The sequence below is a fragment of the Lepisosteus platostomus genome, chromosome 2, assembly GCF_059453375.1.
Source record: "Lepisosteus platostomus isolate fLepPlt1 chromosome 2, fLepPlt1.hap1, whole genome shotgun sequence".
Lineage (NCBI taxonomy): Eukaryota > Metazoa > Chordata > Actinopteri > Semionotiformes > Lepisosteidae > Lepisosteus > Lepisosteus platostomus.
The window spans coordinates 9,093,249-9,105,953 of record NC_142612.1 but is presented as its reverse complement, the minus strand read 5'-3'; the positions used below and the strand labels follow the sequence as shown (position 1 = coordinate 9,105,953).

The 12,705-nt window shown below is 36.5% G+C and overlaps 1 protein-coding gene across 3 annotated transcripts in view; it reads left to right on the top strand.

Annotated features, from left to right (window-relative positions):
* The window catches only part of col4a2 (collagen, type IV, alpha 2), a 102,736-nt gene that overhangs the window by 35,001 nt on the left and 55,030 nt on the right, over positions 1 to 12,705 (top strand). The gene's annotated exons all lie outside the window — the stretch shown is intronic.

Sequence of the window (12,705 nt, the reverse complement as noted above, 5' to 3'; positions counted from 1 at the left end):
TATTGTTTTTTACATGTATATTATATTGTTTAAAGGAATGAATGGATCGTTATGGCTGGAAATAAGTTTATCATGGGAAATGCAGCTCAATATTTTTTTATGTAACAGTGGTAAAGTCCGAGGGGGCAGGGCTATACTGTGCCTATTTAGGAGGCGTCTTCTGCAGGCTTAGGGAGAACCGATAGGATCGAAGTGGAGTGGGACTATTAGTATGGAATTCTCTGAGGAAGAGTTTATGAGGTTTTTGTGTGTTGTGGCAGTATTCTTCAGGAATATTTGACAAATATGCAGTGAAAATGGTTTGAAAGTTTTATTGGGAAGTGTGCCAAATCCATTCACACTGATCAAAAACATACTGTACATTAGAAGACATATCCCAGTAGTTGTTTGGAGAGACCTCTTAACATGCATATATACAAACTATATTTGGATAATTAAATATGCAAATTTCACATTTACAGTAAATATCTTCATTTAATATTTATTCTCTTCAGTTTATTATTAATAAATAGTAGGATTTCCTTCAAGTTCATTTAAGCTTCATATGCAGTTTTCTCTTCCTAATTCCATAAGATCACACATTGACCATGGAAAATGAGGAGGAATACCTGAAAGACATCTAAAGTCTGCAAATATACCCAATGCCAAATATTTGATTCTAAGAACCCTGGTCTTTGGCATTGATATTGAGATAATTTTGATGTTTTCAGTTTTCTTGGTTAGCTTTCTGTGACAAAATAAAAGCATCTGGGATATGAACCAAAGAATGTTTTCAATATTTCAAATGTCAAAAAGAAGTTAATACTGTTTTAAAACAGAGGTAAAAGTACAGCTATTCCTCCAATAAAGACTTGAGGTCTCTAGGCTTCTTTAATGTCATTCAGTTACAGCCTATCTGAACAGGAAGGGAGAACTGAAAAGCTGGCTCAAAGAGCACATTTTTTTACCTACAAAGATAGGTGCATAACTTTAAAAATATTCAAATAAAAGCACATGGAAGACCATCAGAACGCTAAATAGCACTAAATATAAGCTATGAAACATTGGGTAATATCTCCCTTTTCTCACCAACACTACCTTTCTCACCAATGAAAAATGCTTTAAAATCTGTTTTTTCCCCAAGTCACATAACATCACAAGGCAATTTTAATGTAACAGGAAGCACATCTGCACACTGTCATTTGGTGTATCAGATGTATTCTGAGAAAAAACAGCAACATTTCAGCAAGTCTAACTTTTTTAATGTTTCCATTTTACATATTTGTTCATTATGCCATATGTATTTATCTGTTTCCACATTAAAGAGTTTTAAAAATCCTACCACTACTATGATTACTTTTGCCTTTATCTCCACACCGTTACTTTTGATGCTTTAGTTTAGAGAGACATTCAAAAATGTGAGCCAGCATTTTACCATCTGTGGACTTTTTTATTCCTACCTCTCTTGGGGGACATTTGAGCCCATTGTAAACTATGGAATTTTCTTTTAATAGGAGCCTAGCTAGAGTATCTTTCCTGTCTTGAAAACATGAATTGTACAGGCAAGGAAGAGACAGCACTTCTATCATAGATTTTGGCCCACACTCCCAATGAAACTATGCAACGTAAATATCAGATGTACAAATGAAATATCTCTGTCGCCCATCCCTCGATTTGATAGATCAAGGAAACGTTATCATGCTGTATTGGACAATACCAATGTGATATGTTGCGAAGACGTAAACAAATAGAAAGTGATGAAAATTCATTAACATGTTTTAGAGGCAAAATAACAATAAATAAAAAACTCCAGTTATTAATTAGCATTTTATTCATTGCTCATTCCAAGCATCTACGTCTAACCATTGTTTTAACCCCAAACAAGTGTATCGGGTACTGGAGTACCTTGAAAATTAATTAAAAATAACATTATGGTCCACCATATGAACAGTTTTTATATAATCATGCTCCACATCCCTTCCTTTATTTGCTTTGTCATCAGAACATTTTGGTTTAGATGATTTTTGATGAAAAGAAAGTAGAAATTATCTGAGGTGGCACAGTGGTGCACTGGTTAGCATTGCTGTCTTGCAGTGCTGGGGCCCAGGGTTTAAATTCGGACCTGGTCTGCATTCTGTGTGGAAATTGTACGGTCTCCTGTGTTCTCGTGGGTTTCCTCTGGGTGCTCCAGTTTCCTCCCACAGTCCGAAAATGTTCCAGTTGGTTCAGCCGGCTTCTGGAAAATTGACCCTGGTGTGAAGGAGTGCATGTTTGTGATTGTGTGTGCCCTGAGATAAACAGGCGTCCCATCCAGAGTGTACCCCACCTTATGTCCATTGCTTGCCGGGATATTCTGTGACTCCCGTGTGACCCTGAATTGGAACAAGCAGTTAGAAAATGGATGGATGGAAATGATCTGTAATGAAGTTTGATGGGCAATTTGAATTGTAGTCTGGTGAGAAACATCAGGTTTCTGCAATGTAACATAGCAAAGTCCAACCACTGAAAGGACATTAGTTTCGAAATGAGAGATTTTCACTCAAAATACTATGGCCATTATGAAGATAGAGCTGAAGTTAGTCTTGCTTTGCAAATAATTCTTTCTCATCTCCATTCAATGAGAACTAATTCCACTGGAAATTTGCCCATTCAAAAATCCAGACTCCCTGTATAAAAATGAAGAACAAATCAGTCAGTGATATGTCTCTGAGGGGTCATCTGTGATTCAGTGGTCACAGGAAATAACCAGTGCAATGGAAATTGCTTGATCTCTTGACCTAAAGGGGTTTCTGTCTTTTTTTATTTTTGTGGTAAGCTGTAATGAAATCATACATTATGCTGATGGTGCCCCTGTTACTTATACATATTATCTGCCTTTTGCTATGAGTTTTAATTAAATATGTAAAGCCCATGTGTTGGCCCACAGTCCTTTTTCTTACTGCTTTACTATATAATTGACAGAATGGCACATAGCTCAGGAGATTGCCAGGTTATGAAATAGTTCCACAAATCATACTTGGATAACACTGTCAGCTTCTACCTGACATATGTTAGTTACTGACCTCATTTGTGGCACCTAAATAGGATATAGAATTTGACTTTTAGTTCTGCATTTCTAGATTGTGAAAACAAATCAGGGTTACTAATCATTATGCATTTAATTATTTTCTCTTCTACTTAAAACAGTGGAATATTGGATGACCTCTTAAACAATAAGATGTGTTCTGGATGTATTGTCATTTCAGGGTGTTTACAACCTTAAAAATCAAGATAGTTAAGAATTGTTTACAATCTCATTTGAATAACACAACATCATCTTAAAATACTGCAACAGCTCAGCCTGAAACTCCTTCAGCATCACCCTTAGCTGTAAACTGCAATTCAAATTGAAACAAAATAGAAAAAAAGTGTTTTAGATTTAATAGACTTTAATTGATCTTTTGACTGTGATCACCCTTAAAATCAGTTAATCTATCGTGCAATAAGCAACAGACCTCTTTTGTTTAGATTTTGCTGTTTACTAGGAAACACATTTATAAACTTCAGCTCAATTCACAAAATAGGGGTCAAAAATCGTCTTTCAGCAGTGTATCAGACAGCATTAGTTACAGTATATTAATTACAACTGACAAGAGTTTGTAGGAGGTTTGAAAACTGAAGCACTAATGGATACTAATTACAGTATCTTTCACTTGGCGTAACATTTCAGGGTGGGATAGAATGGAGATTAAATGTTTCCAAGATACAATCACCAACCACTTAGTTACTGTTAACTCAACAACTGGCTCTAGCTGCTTCAAATAATAAATTACCTATTTAAATGCATTACAGAAAATTATTATTATTTTAAATTAAGCATTTTGGATAGGTTGAATGAGTCTGTTGTATTTTTACATTGTTTAATTAATGATGCATATGAATCAAAACAAATACAAAGGAATTGTCAGGTTAAAACAATAGTAAAACGCAGCAGTCACTTCTCTGTCACACACGCACTCTCCCACAGAAACAATCTGTAACTTGAAAGAGCTCGTATTAGGAAATGCAAGATTTGCCACAATAGCAGGGGTAGAAAGCGTTTTTCTTTAGGAAAAGGTCCATCAAATCCTGTACAAACAGTAATGTACAGTAAAGAACAGAATTTCATGGAGTTTATAACAAAGTTTGGGGGAGATGACAACAACCAAGGTCAATCAGACTCGGCTGTCAGTAATTGGAATCACTCCTGATGTCATTTCCTCTCCTAAAACACTATAAATACTGTATGTGATCCCCTTCTGTTCTTCACATACAGCATTTTGCATCCCACCTCCACCCCATCTCCACCTCTGCAGCTGCCCCTTGGTCACTCCTCACTCTGGATGGGGGTCCCAGGCTCCTCATCCTTTGGCCTGGAGATTAGCCCTCAACCAAGTGGTTGACTAAAGACTCCATAATCCTTTCGGTATTCTTAATGCTTGGGCGTTGTTATTCTTAGAGAACTTCATTTTAACATATGCAAAAGGCATTACTTCATGTGAAATGCAAACTGTTGTTATTCCAGATCATTCTTGGAAAAAACCTAGAAAAAAAGTGCTTTTATTAATAAAACACATTAGCATTTGTGGTGAATCCTTTGTGTATAAAACGTTTTTAACATGCACTGAACATTGACCCACAGTATTCCTTGTGAAAATAACCTAAAGGTTTCTATAGAAATGTCAGTTCTCTTAGAAATCCCCGTAGCTATTGCAACCTTGGAAGAAACAAATCCAGCTACTTTTATGATGGACAAAGGGCAAAAAGCTGGAACGATCGACCTAGATCCATTATACAACACTCAGCAAGAATAAAACAGAAAAATGTTGCTAATCATTTCACAAAAAAAGCTTCCAACCAACTCATTAAAGCTCTAATTTTCTTGATTCCAGTAAAAGTGTCTGAACTGGTAGACACAGGCTTTTACATTTTTTGTTTAAAAGTGGTACAGCTTACCTTTTTGTCTTTTACCTTTCATCTTACAATCCTTCTGGATTGTTTTAATTCTCAGGCATTCATTAAGATGCATCAGAATCTAAGGTACCAGCTTGAACTCATTTCAACAGCATGGGAGAACAGTGTGCTTTGTGGGTTTTGCTATATGATTTGGAAAAAGGGATCACAAGTTTCCATATTTTGCAAATGACATTTTTACCCTCTCTAGAGCTTTATTTTATTTAGAATACAGAGATTCATTTTTCTACAAAGACCTTTGCCCAGCTGCACAGGCGCCAACTCTAAAAGGCTCTTAGGTTTGATTTAAATATGTACTTCAACAATAAAGATATTGTAGGGCTGAAAGATAGAGAACTAATGCTCCAGTGTGTCTGCTGAAGAAAGCCCTTAAAATGTGAACCAAAAAAAGCTTAAGAAGACTGATTGCTATCTATAATTAGATAGCAGGCAGAGATCAGTTTTGTGCTGAACCTTTGTGCTATCAGTTTAGCACATCAAGTGTGAAAGTCAAACCTGAAACACTCTCTGGAGGCTTTAATTCAGTGGGATTAAATCTGGTAAAGTGCACAAGGTCCATCTCCCTTACTTACCCAGAATAACTTCAACTGTAAATTTTTTTCCAACTGTGAATGTACTGTACATAGGATTCACAGTTTGTGTCAGAAATGCTTAGTAGTGGTCAGGGTTTTACGCTGAATGAGAGGGTCGTAGGTCCACGTCAAAAGCAAGATGCTGCTGTTGTACCCTGGAGCAAGGTCCCTCCAGTTGTTTCTGCAGAGGCTTTGCTGTATAAATGCTTACTCTCCATTCAGCCTTCATTGGAAATGAGAATTTGTTTTCAATTGACTTATCTCATAATATAAATATTTTAACAGGGATGTGCCAATTAAAACTACAGTTAGGATTCCAGAAAGTGGTTTATTTCCCTCTGTACTAGATAAGAAATCTCGCTAGTGCACACAGACACTTGGACATGGCAAGAAAATAATCTGGAATTGTCCAGTAGAGAATGCAACCTATTTAGTCAGACAAAGACTGCAGCCCAGTACAGTTACATTCGTGTATATTCAGTAAGTTAGCAGTGCATGATGCTTATTCACATGATATACAAAATATTACAAAATAATATATTCTTATCTGAAAGATAATGAAAAAGTGAGAGTCACACCAAGTGAAAATGTACACAAGTACAAATGTCTATCTGCAATGGAGAAGTTAGGAAATCTACAGGTGTACCTTGTCTTGCTGCTTCTGGCACTTTTGTATGCATATAAGGCTTGCATTATACTTTTAAGTTGCAATAAAAAAGAGTAATAGGAATGCTATTTTAAGCAGGGTAATTTAAAAAGTATAGTATATGATGTCTTTATTTAAACTATGTACAATTTATTGTTATTAGGGATAAAGGATACATTCATTTGAAACAGTTTAAATAATGTTATGCTCCTTTTAGTCCCTCTAAAGCTAAGCAAGCTGTAAAGTGCACTTAATGTAGCTTTTTTCTTCTATAATATATCTTCTAATAGTATTATTAATATTAATATAATAATATTATTATGTTCTTGATTAATTGTAAAACCATCCAAAACACCTAAATAATACTAATAATGAAAATGGAAAATAGCTAGATGATTTTGTATGCATTTTGCTTTATCCTAATAAACATATCTCTAGAATCTGTACATATTTCTTTAGATATTCTGGTCTATATAAATAGTGCCCAAATCTGACATTTATCATAGTGAAAAGTAACCTAAAAATTATAGGTTTTAAAAACAAATTATATTGCTGAATTATAAAGTATGGGAAACTTAAAGCTTTTGACACAGAAGAAGAAAATTGTGGTTGGGCAGTGTACAGTATGTTTTGTTTTAAATTGACAGAGAATGATCTGAGAGATCTTCAAAGATCTGGAAACATTTGACTAGGATCTGCATGAACAGGAAAATATCAAACACAATATGTTTGCTCCTCGTGAGAGATATAGCTACTAAGTTCCAAAAGTCTGAAAAGGTTTTATTTCTGAAAAGATGAAGACATAGAGCATACAATAATTTCTGTTCCTGATCAGATTTCCAGTGTACATCACTAAAGGCTTCTATTACCCACATGGGTAAACAATGACAACCCCCTTTTCAATAGAGCTTCCTTTTTTCATTCTATAGTGAGCCCCCTGGCAGCATGTTAACCCATTGAAAACACTGATATGTATAATATAATATACACTGATATGTATAATACTAATACTAAATAATACTAGTTTATTACACATACGCTACTTTCAATAGAGCGCTAAGGACATTTATGCAGAATTTCTGCTGTTCCCTACAGCTGTATTGTGACATTGAGGGAGTAGTGTTTGATTGATATTGTGTTACCCTCTATGAAATATACAAGTTATCACACACTCCTCCACTCTTGTAGAAATAAGCACTGAGCACGATGGCTCATAAATTACATTAAATGTGATATTCCAGAAGGGATTTCGACTGTTGTAGGCTAAAGACTTGATTATGGTCTGCCAAATGCTTGATTTTTTTTTATTTTACCACAAAGAAATCATACAGCTATTAAAACCTGTCATTGCTTCCCTAGATATTCTGACACTAAGTTCAACCCGTGGTGCTCATTAACACATAAATGGTCAGTTGTTAAGCTATGAGTCATTCCAATACTGATTTGACAAGATCCATATTCATCCCTGGCATCAGCATTGACCCAGGTGTTTTCAATCAAATCAACCATTTCAAGGAAGAACAGATACAGCTGTTATGTACAGTATAGGAAGTATACTTGGTTCTAGCTGGATAAGACAAGACGGAGTAAGTTTAATTTCATATGGAAAAGGCATGGCTTACTTCTTTTCCTACCTCTCTTTTTAGCTGATAAGTTTTGAGTAATCATTATTAGGGAACTAGATGGAAAATGCTTCCAAAGTTCAGTCAATTTATTTCAGCACAAAATTCATGTCTATACAATCACAGATTGTATTATTGTATGGCTTATTGCTGATGCAACAAACTTCCTCTGATACATAGGGTTGCAAATGTTGCTATCTGTATAATAAACTCGTGCAAACTTCCAAGACACCTTCTAATTCACATCACTCTTCTGTCTCGTCATCAATTTCACACTTATCGCAAACATTGTTTTCTTATACAATACATTTGGTCAATGCATGTCAGTGTATTGATCTCTGCTTCATTTCCACTCTCCTGTTTCAAACCTCACTGACAGTTAACCATCCCAATTAACAAAACCAGTCAGTTTTGTACAGCTGACTTCTTGTCACTAAATGCCTTAATTAGACAATTGCTTATCAATCAACACCAATTGTGTATTCGTTCGGAATCGGTGTTCCAGCAGGATCGCTTTAAGAAGAGGTTGTAATGAAGTAGTGGCATGTGGAATGGCGTGGAACCAGTATCTCCAGGTATTGTCAGTAAGATGGAGATCTGGGAATTAACTGGTTAAGGAAGGTCTGTTCAATGTTCCTCAGGCTAACCAACTCGACTTGATTGGTAGATTATATATAATATTGTTTTTTATTTAATAGAAATGAAAGACATAGTGGTTTTAAAATAGAACACTAAGAAGGCTTGTTTTAAAGTTCTCCGTGTGCAGTTTTCCAGCTGCATAAAGAAGATGCTGCTGAACCCAATTATCGGCTCACTGACTGCAGGTGTTCAGGTGACAGGTGGGGGTGCTTTGCAATAGTCTGGGAATGTGACACGCAGCTGGGGAAAAGTATTTAGTGGGTGTGAGAAGAAAAAAAAAGAGCGGTCTTGCTTATGAACTCAAAATGCTGTAAGAAAATGTGACTTTTACATGAGCAACTCTTGGCCTGCTCCGCATCTGCACATTCTGACATCAAGCAGGGGCATTTCAAATACAGTGGCTCTTTAAAGGGATCAGCGTATTTGGTATACAGTAATGAGACCCTGGCCTGGGGAACCTCATGCTGGGGTTGCATGTTCAACAGATTACAAACAATACCATGCCACACAAATATGCAGGGAGGAAGTGATACATATACTTAACAGCTGTTATGGGCCGATGCCGTCAAGTAAGCAGAACCCTATGCAGCGCTTAGTCCGGTTTCTAGGAGCAGGCAGATCCGAAAGGGAGGTCCGAAAAAGCGATAATCCAAGAGACAAAGCCAAAAGTCAAAAAGCCAGAGAGTTCATCAGGATAAAGCGTGTGGAAAGAGTTTGCCGAGCAATGTGCTCACCAGGGTGAGTGACTCCAATACCGAGCCTCGTGAAGTGGGAAGTGAAGGTTTAAATAGTGAAGAGGGTAGGTGTGATGGATTAAGTCGATGATTACATTAACTAGCTGTCCTAACAACAGCTGTACATGTTTTGGACGATCCTGACTCCCAAGACCACAGTGATCCCTAGCCTACAGTCTAGGTGAGCAGGCATCTCTCCCTTTCTAAATATGAGAGGCTATGATTAGGGAGAGAGGAGAAGGGGATTCTGAAAAAATGAGAATCTCCTGTTATATATAAATCCCGTTTAGTGGACCCCAATTTACTGAATTTTCTATTATTTTCCTTCCGGATATATATATATTTATTGCTTGATAAATTGCTTAATGTGAAACACTGTTTTAGAGCTGCACCACACAGTATTGCATTACAAACTATAAATATTTATGACACTCACCGATTTGTGTCCTTAATCAAACTCCAGTTACAATTACGTGTCCTGATTAATATAAACACCAGCGGTTTCTGATTGCCCTAGATCACCGAGATAAATTGGCAGAGCTCATTATAAAATTGAGGTTGGCTCTTCTAAAAACTAGATTTGTGATTTTATTCTGTAATCAGTATCATGTAAATTGCTGAAAAATTGGGTTGAATAACATTGGTAGCAGTAGGGCATGCACACAGGTTGTCCCCATAGAGAGAATGGAATAGTCCATTTTCTCTTGAGGGTGACCTGCATTGATCACTTCCCTTGGTAACATAGTAACATCCATCCATCCATTTCCTAACCACTTCATCCAATACAGGGCCCTGGGAGGGCCTGGGCTTATAAACACTGGATGGGATGGCAGTCCATTGCAGGGCACAAACAGACATTTTGTACAAACACTCAAACTGAAACCAGGGTACCCAGAGGAAATACACCCAGACATGGGGAGGACCTACAAACTGCATTCAGATAGCACCCCAGGAACTGACTGTAGGATTTCAGCACTGCAGCAATGTTAACAACTTTGCCACAATGACATTACTAAAGTAATAACACTCGGTGTACAATTCTAGATTAGAATAAATGTTTGTACTAGGACAGATGTTCATTCTGATAAATACAATGAATATCATTTAAAGTTAAATTAACCATAAAGTCTGTCATGACTTATATTCATAAATCAGTAGCCTAGCAAAAACTGTGTGTTCCAGTTACATAGGCATTAAAGCACTCTATCTCTGCTGAATTTATAAAGTATTGTTTATGTTACAATAACTGTAGATCAATGACAAATCTAACCATTTTGAGAAAGATCAATTGAAATATAGAAAGGTAAGGAAACATGTTTTCAATTGTGATTTTGTTAAGCATAATGTAGATTATAAAAAGAGAATAAAATGTGTACAGAACCAGTTTTCCAGCATACTGGAGTTCTTTCTGCAGCTGGTCTTTGTTACACACATTTAGATATCCAACTCTCTATAGGTTTCATTCTTCATGGATGAGATATCCAGCAGGTGCAGTTTTGAAAATCTCAGAAGAATACAGAGTGTGCTCATTGCGATGCCCTTAAGTTTTCCATGGGAACTTTGTTCTTTAGTTCCTTTTGTGAATATCGACATTAAGACAGCAGCTGAAAATGTCTAATGTGAGTACCTTCGAAAATTGTACAGCAGATGTTCAGAAAACTCCATGTTACTGGGTAATAATTGAACATTTTAATAACTGTAACAGTAAAGGCAGTACAGCAGACTCAACAGAACATTTGTATAGGTCATTGTTGCATTGTTCAAAGTTATACCAAAGGCAAGCACTCACAGTTTGGTGAAGTTTTTTTGTTTCTTATTTTTTCGTTATGTTTAATGTGTGCCACAAATTATACCTGTAGTGTATGGTATTTTAAAATGTCCAGTTTCTAACAAAATAAATTCTATTGCATTGATCGATAATGTAATCAAAGCAACTTGAGGATTTTCTTTCATAACTACAGCTGCAGATGCTGTAAGGGATTGACTGATGATTGAAATATTTGTTTTCCAAAAACACAATGCTTAAGTTAACAAAAACACATCTGCTACCTAAAGTGAGATTCCTAAAGATTTATTGATAGAGATTGGAAAGCCAACCAAGTGATAACAGTAAGTCTTAACTTGATTATTGATTTTATATCTAAATGTGTGTGACCACAGACATCAAGTTTATGCAAGCAGCAGGCCAGTCGGAGACAAGATTAAGGACGGCATGTGCATTATTTTACAATTAAATTATTGCTTAACATCTGGAAGCAATAACATCATAAAAAGTAATACATCTCAAAAACAATGGTCTAAGGTTCTGTGGATAGCAAATTCATTTTTGTTTAAATGAAATGTGATAAAGTGGTGCTTTAAATTGTGATCTTTCCAGTCACATTTTTCAAATGAAGGTAAGAAGCACAGCAGCCATGAAAAGTAATGGAATAATAAATGTTCTGTGGCAAGATATGAGTTGCTGATAACTGGTGTTGTTGTAAAAATGTCATATTTATGCATTAATTGTCAATTACCAATAGTGTAGAGGTGAGCCAGAGCTGGGACAATGGAAACAAGGCAGGATATTGGCCTGGACACCAGTCCGACCCAGGACGCACACACAAGACATATGGCTGTGATTATGTGAGGAAAACAGAGCACCCAGAGAAAAGTCACGCAACCTCAGGGAGAAAATGAAAACTCTATTTGAATTTGATTGTTGTGCAAAAAACCTATCTTTGGCCAAACATCTGTTTTCAGCCAGGTGGGAATGCTGTGTCTTAACATCTATTAGCAATGCAGGAGATGTTGACATTTACCATGAAGGGAAGACATTCAGAAAACGGACCCAAGAAAAACAAAGGTCGCAGTCCTGTTTCGAGGCACTGACCCTTTCTATCTTATCTTGGACTTGACAGCGGAGAGAGGAACAAATTGAATTGTTTATCAGGAGAAAATCTGTATGTCACAGGAAAAGAGAGACAAAGAGTGCAGTCTGTTGCAGGAAGTGCCCTCCCCATGAGAAACAAATGCCTGAAAGGGGTGAAAGGGTACTGTGTTTAGAGTGCAAAAAGGCATCTTAATGCAAAAAATTGTTCATTCTTCGAGAATGAGAACGATAGCATGAAAATAAAAGTGTCCGATGTCAACCAAATTAATTTTTTTGAAGAGGCAAACACAGCTCTTGTTCACTGATATTTAGGGAGAATTTTGTATTTCTTTAATCACTTTATTCTTGATCCCTAGTCGACTCCGTCAACTGTTCACCAGTGCAGCCCTCATACAAGTTAGGAAGTCAGTGCTTACTTTTCTCTGTCTAAAATGTTAAGCAGTCTTTTCACATTTCTAGTCCCACTGTACCTACAGCATTGCATCACAGAGGTAGAAAAAAAAGACTATAGGGACCATTGTGTCAGTTTGGTATGTAAGTTTGAATGCCATCCTGAAATAGAGGAAGTGGAGGGTCATTTGGCATTTCCTCTGTGTGCATATCAAGGGAAGCAGGTGTGTGCGTGCATGGAGATTACACTTTTGACTTG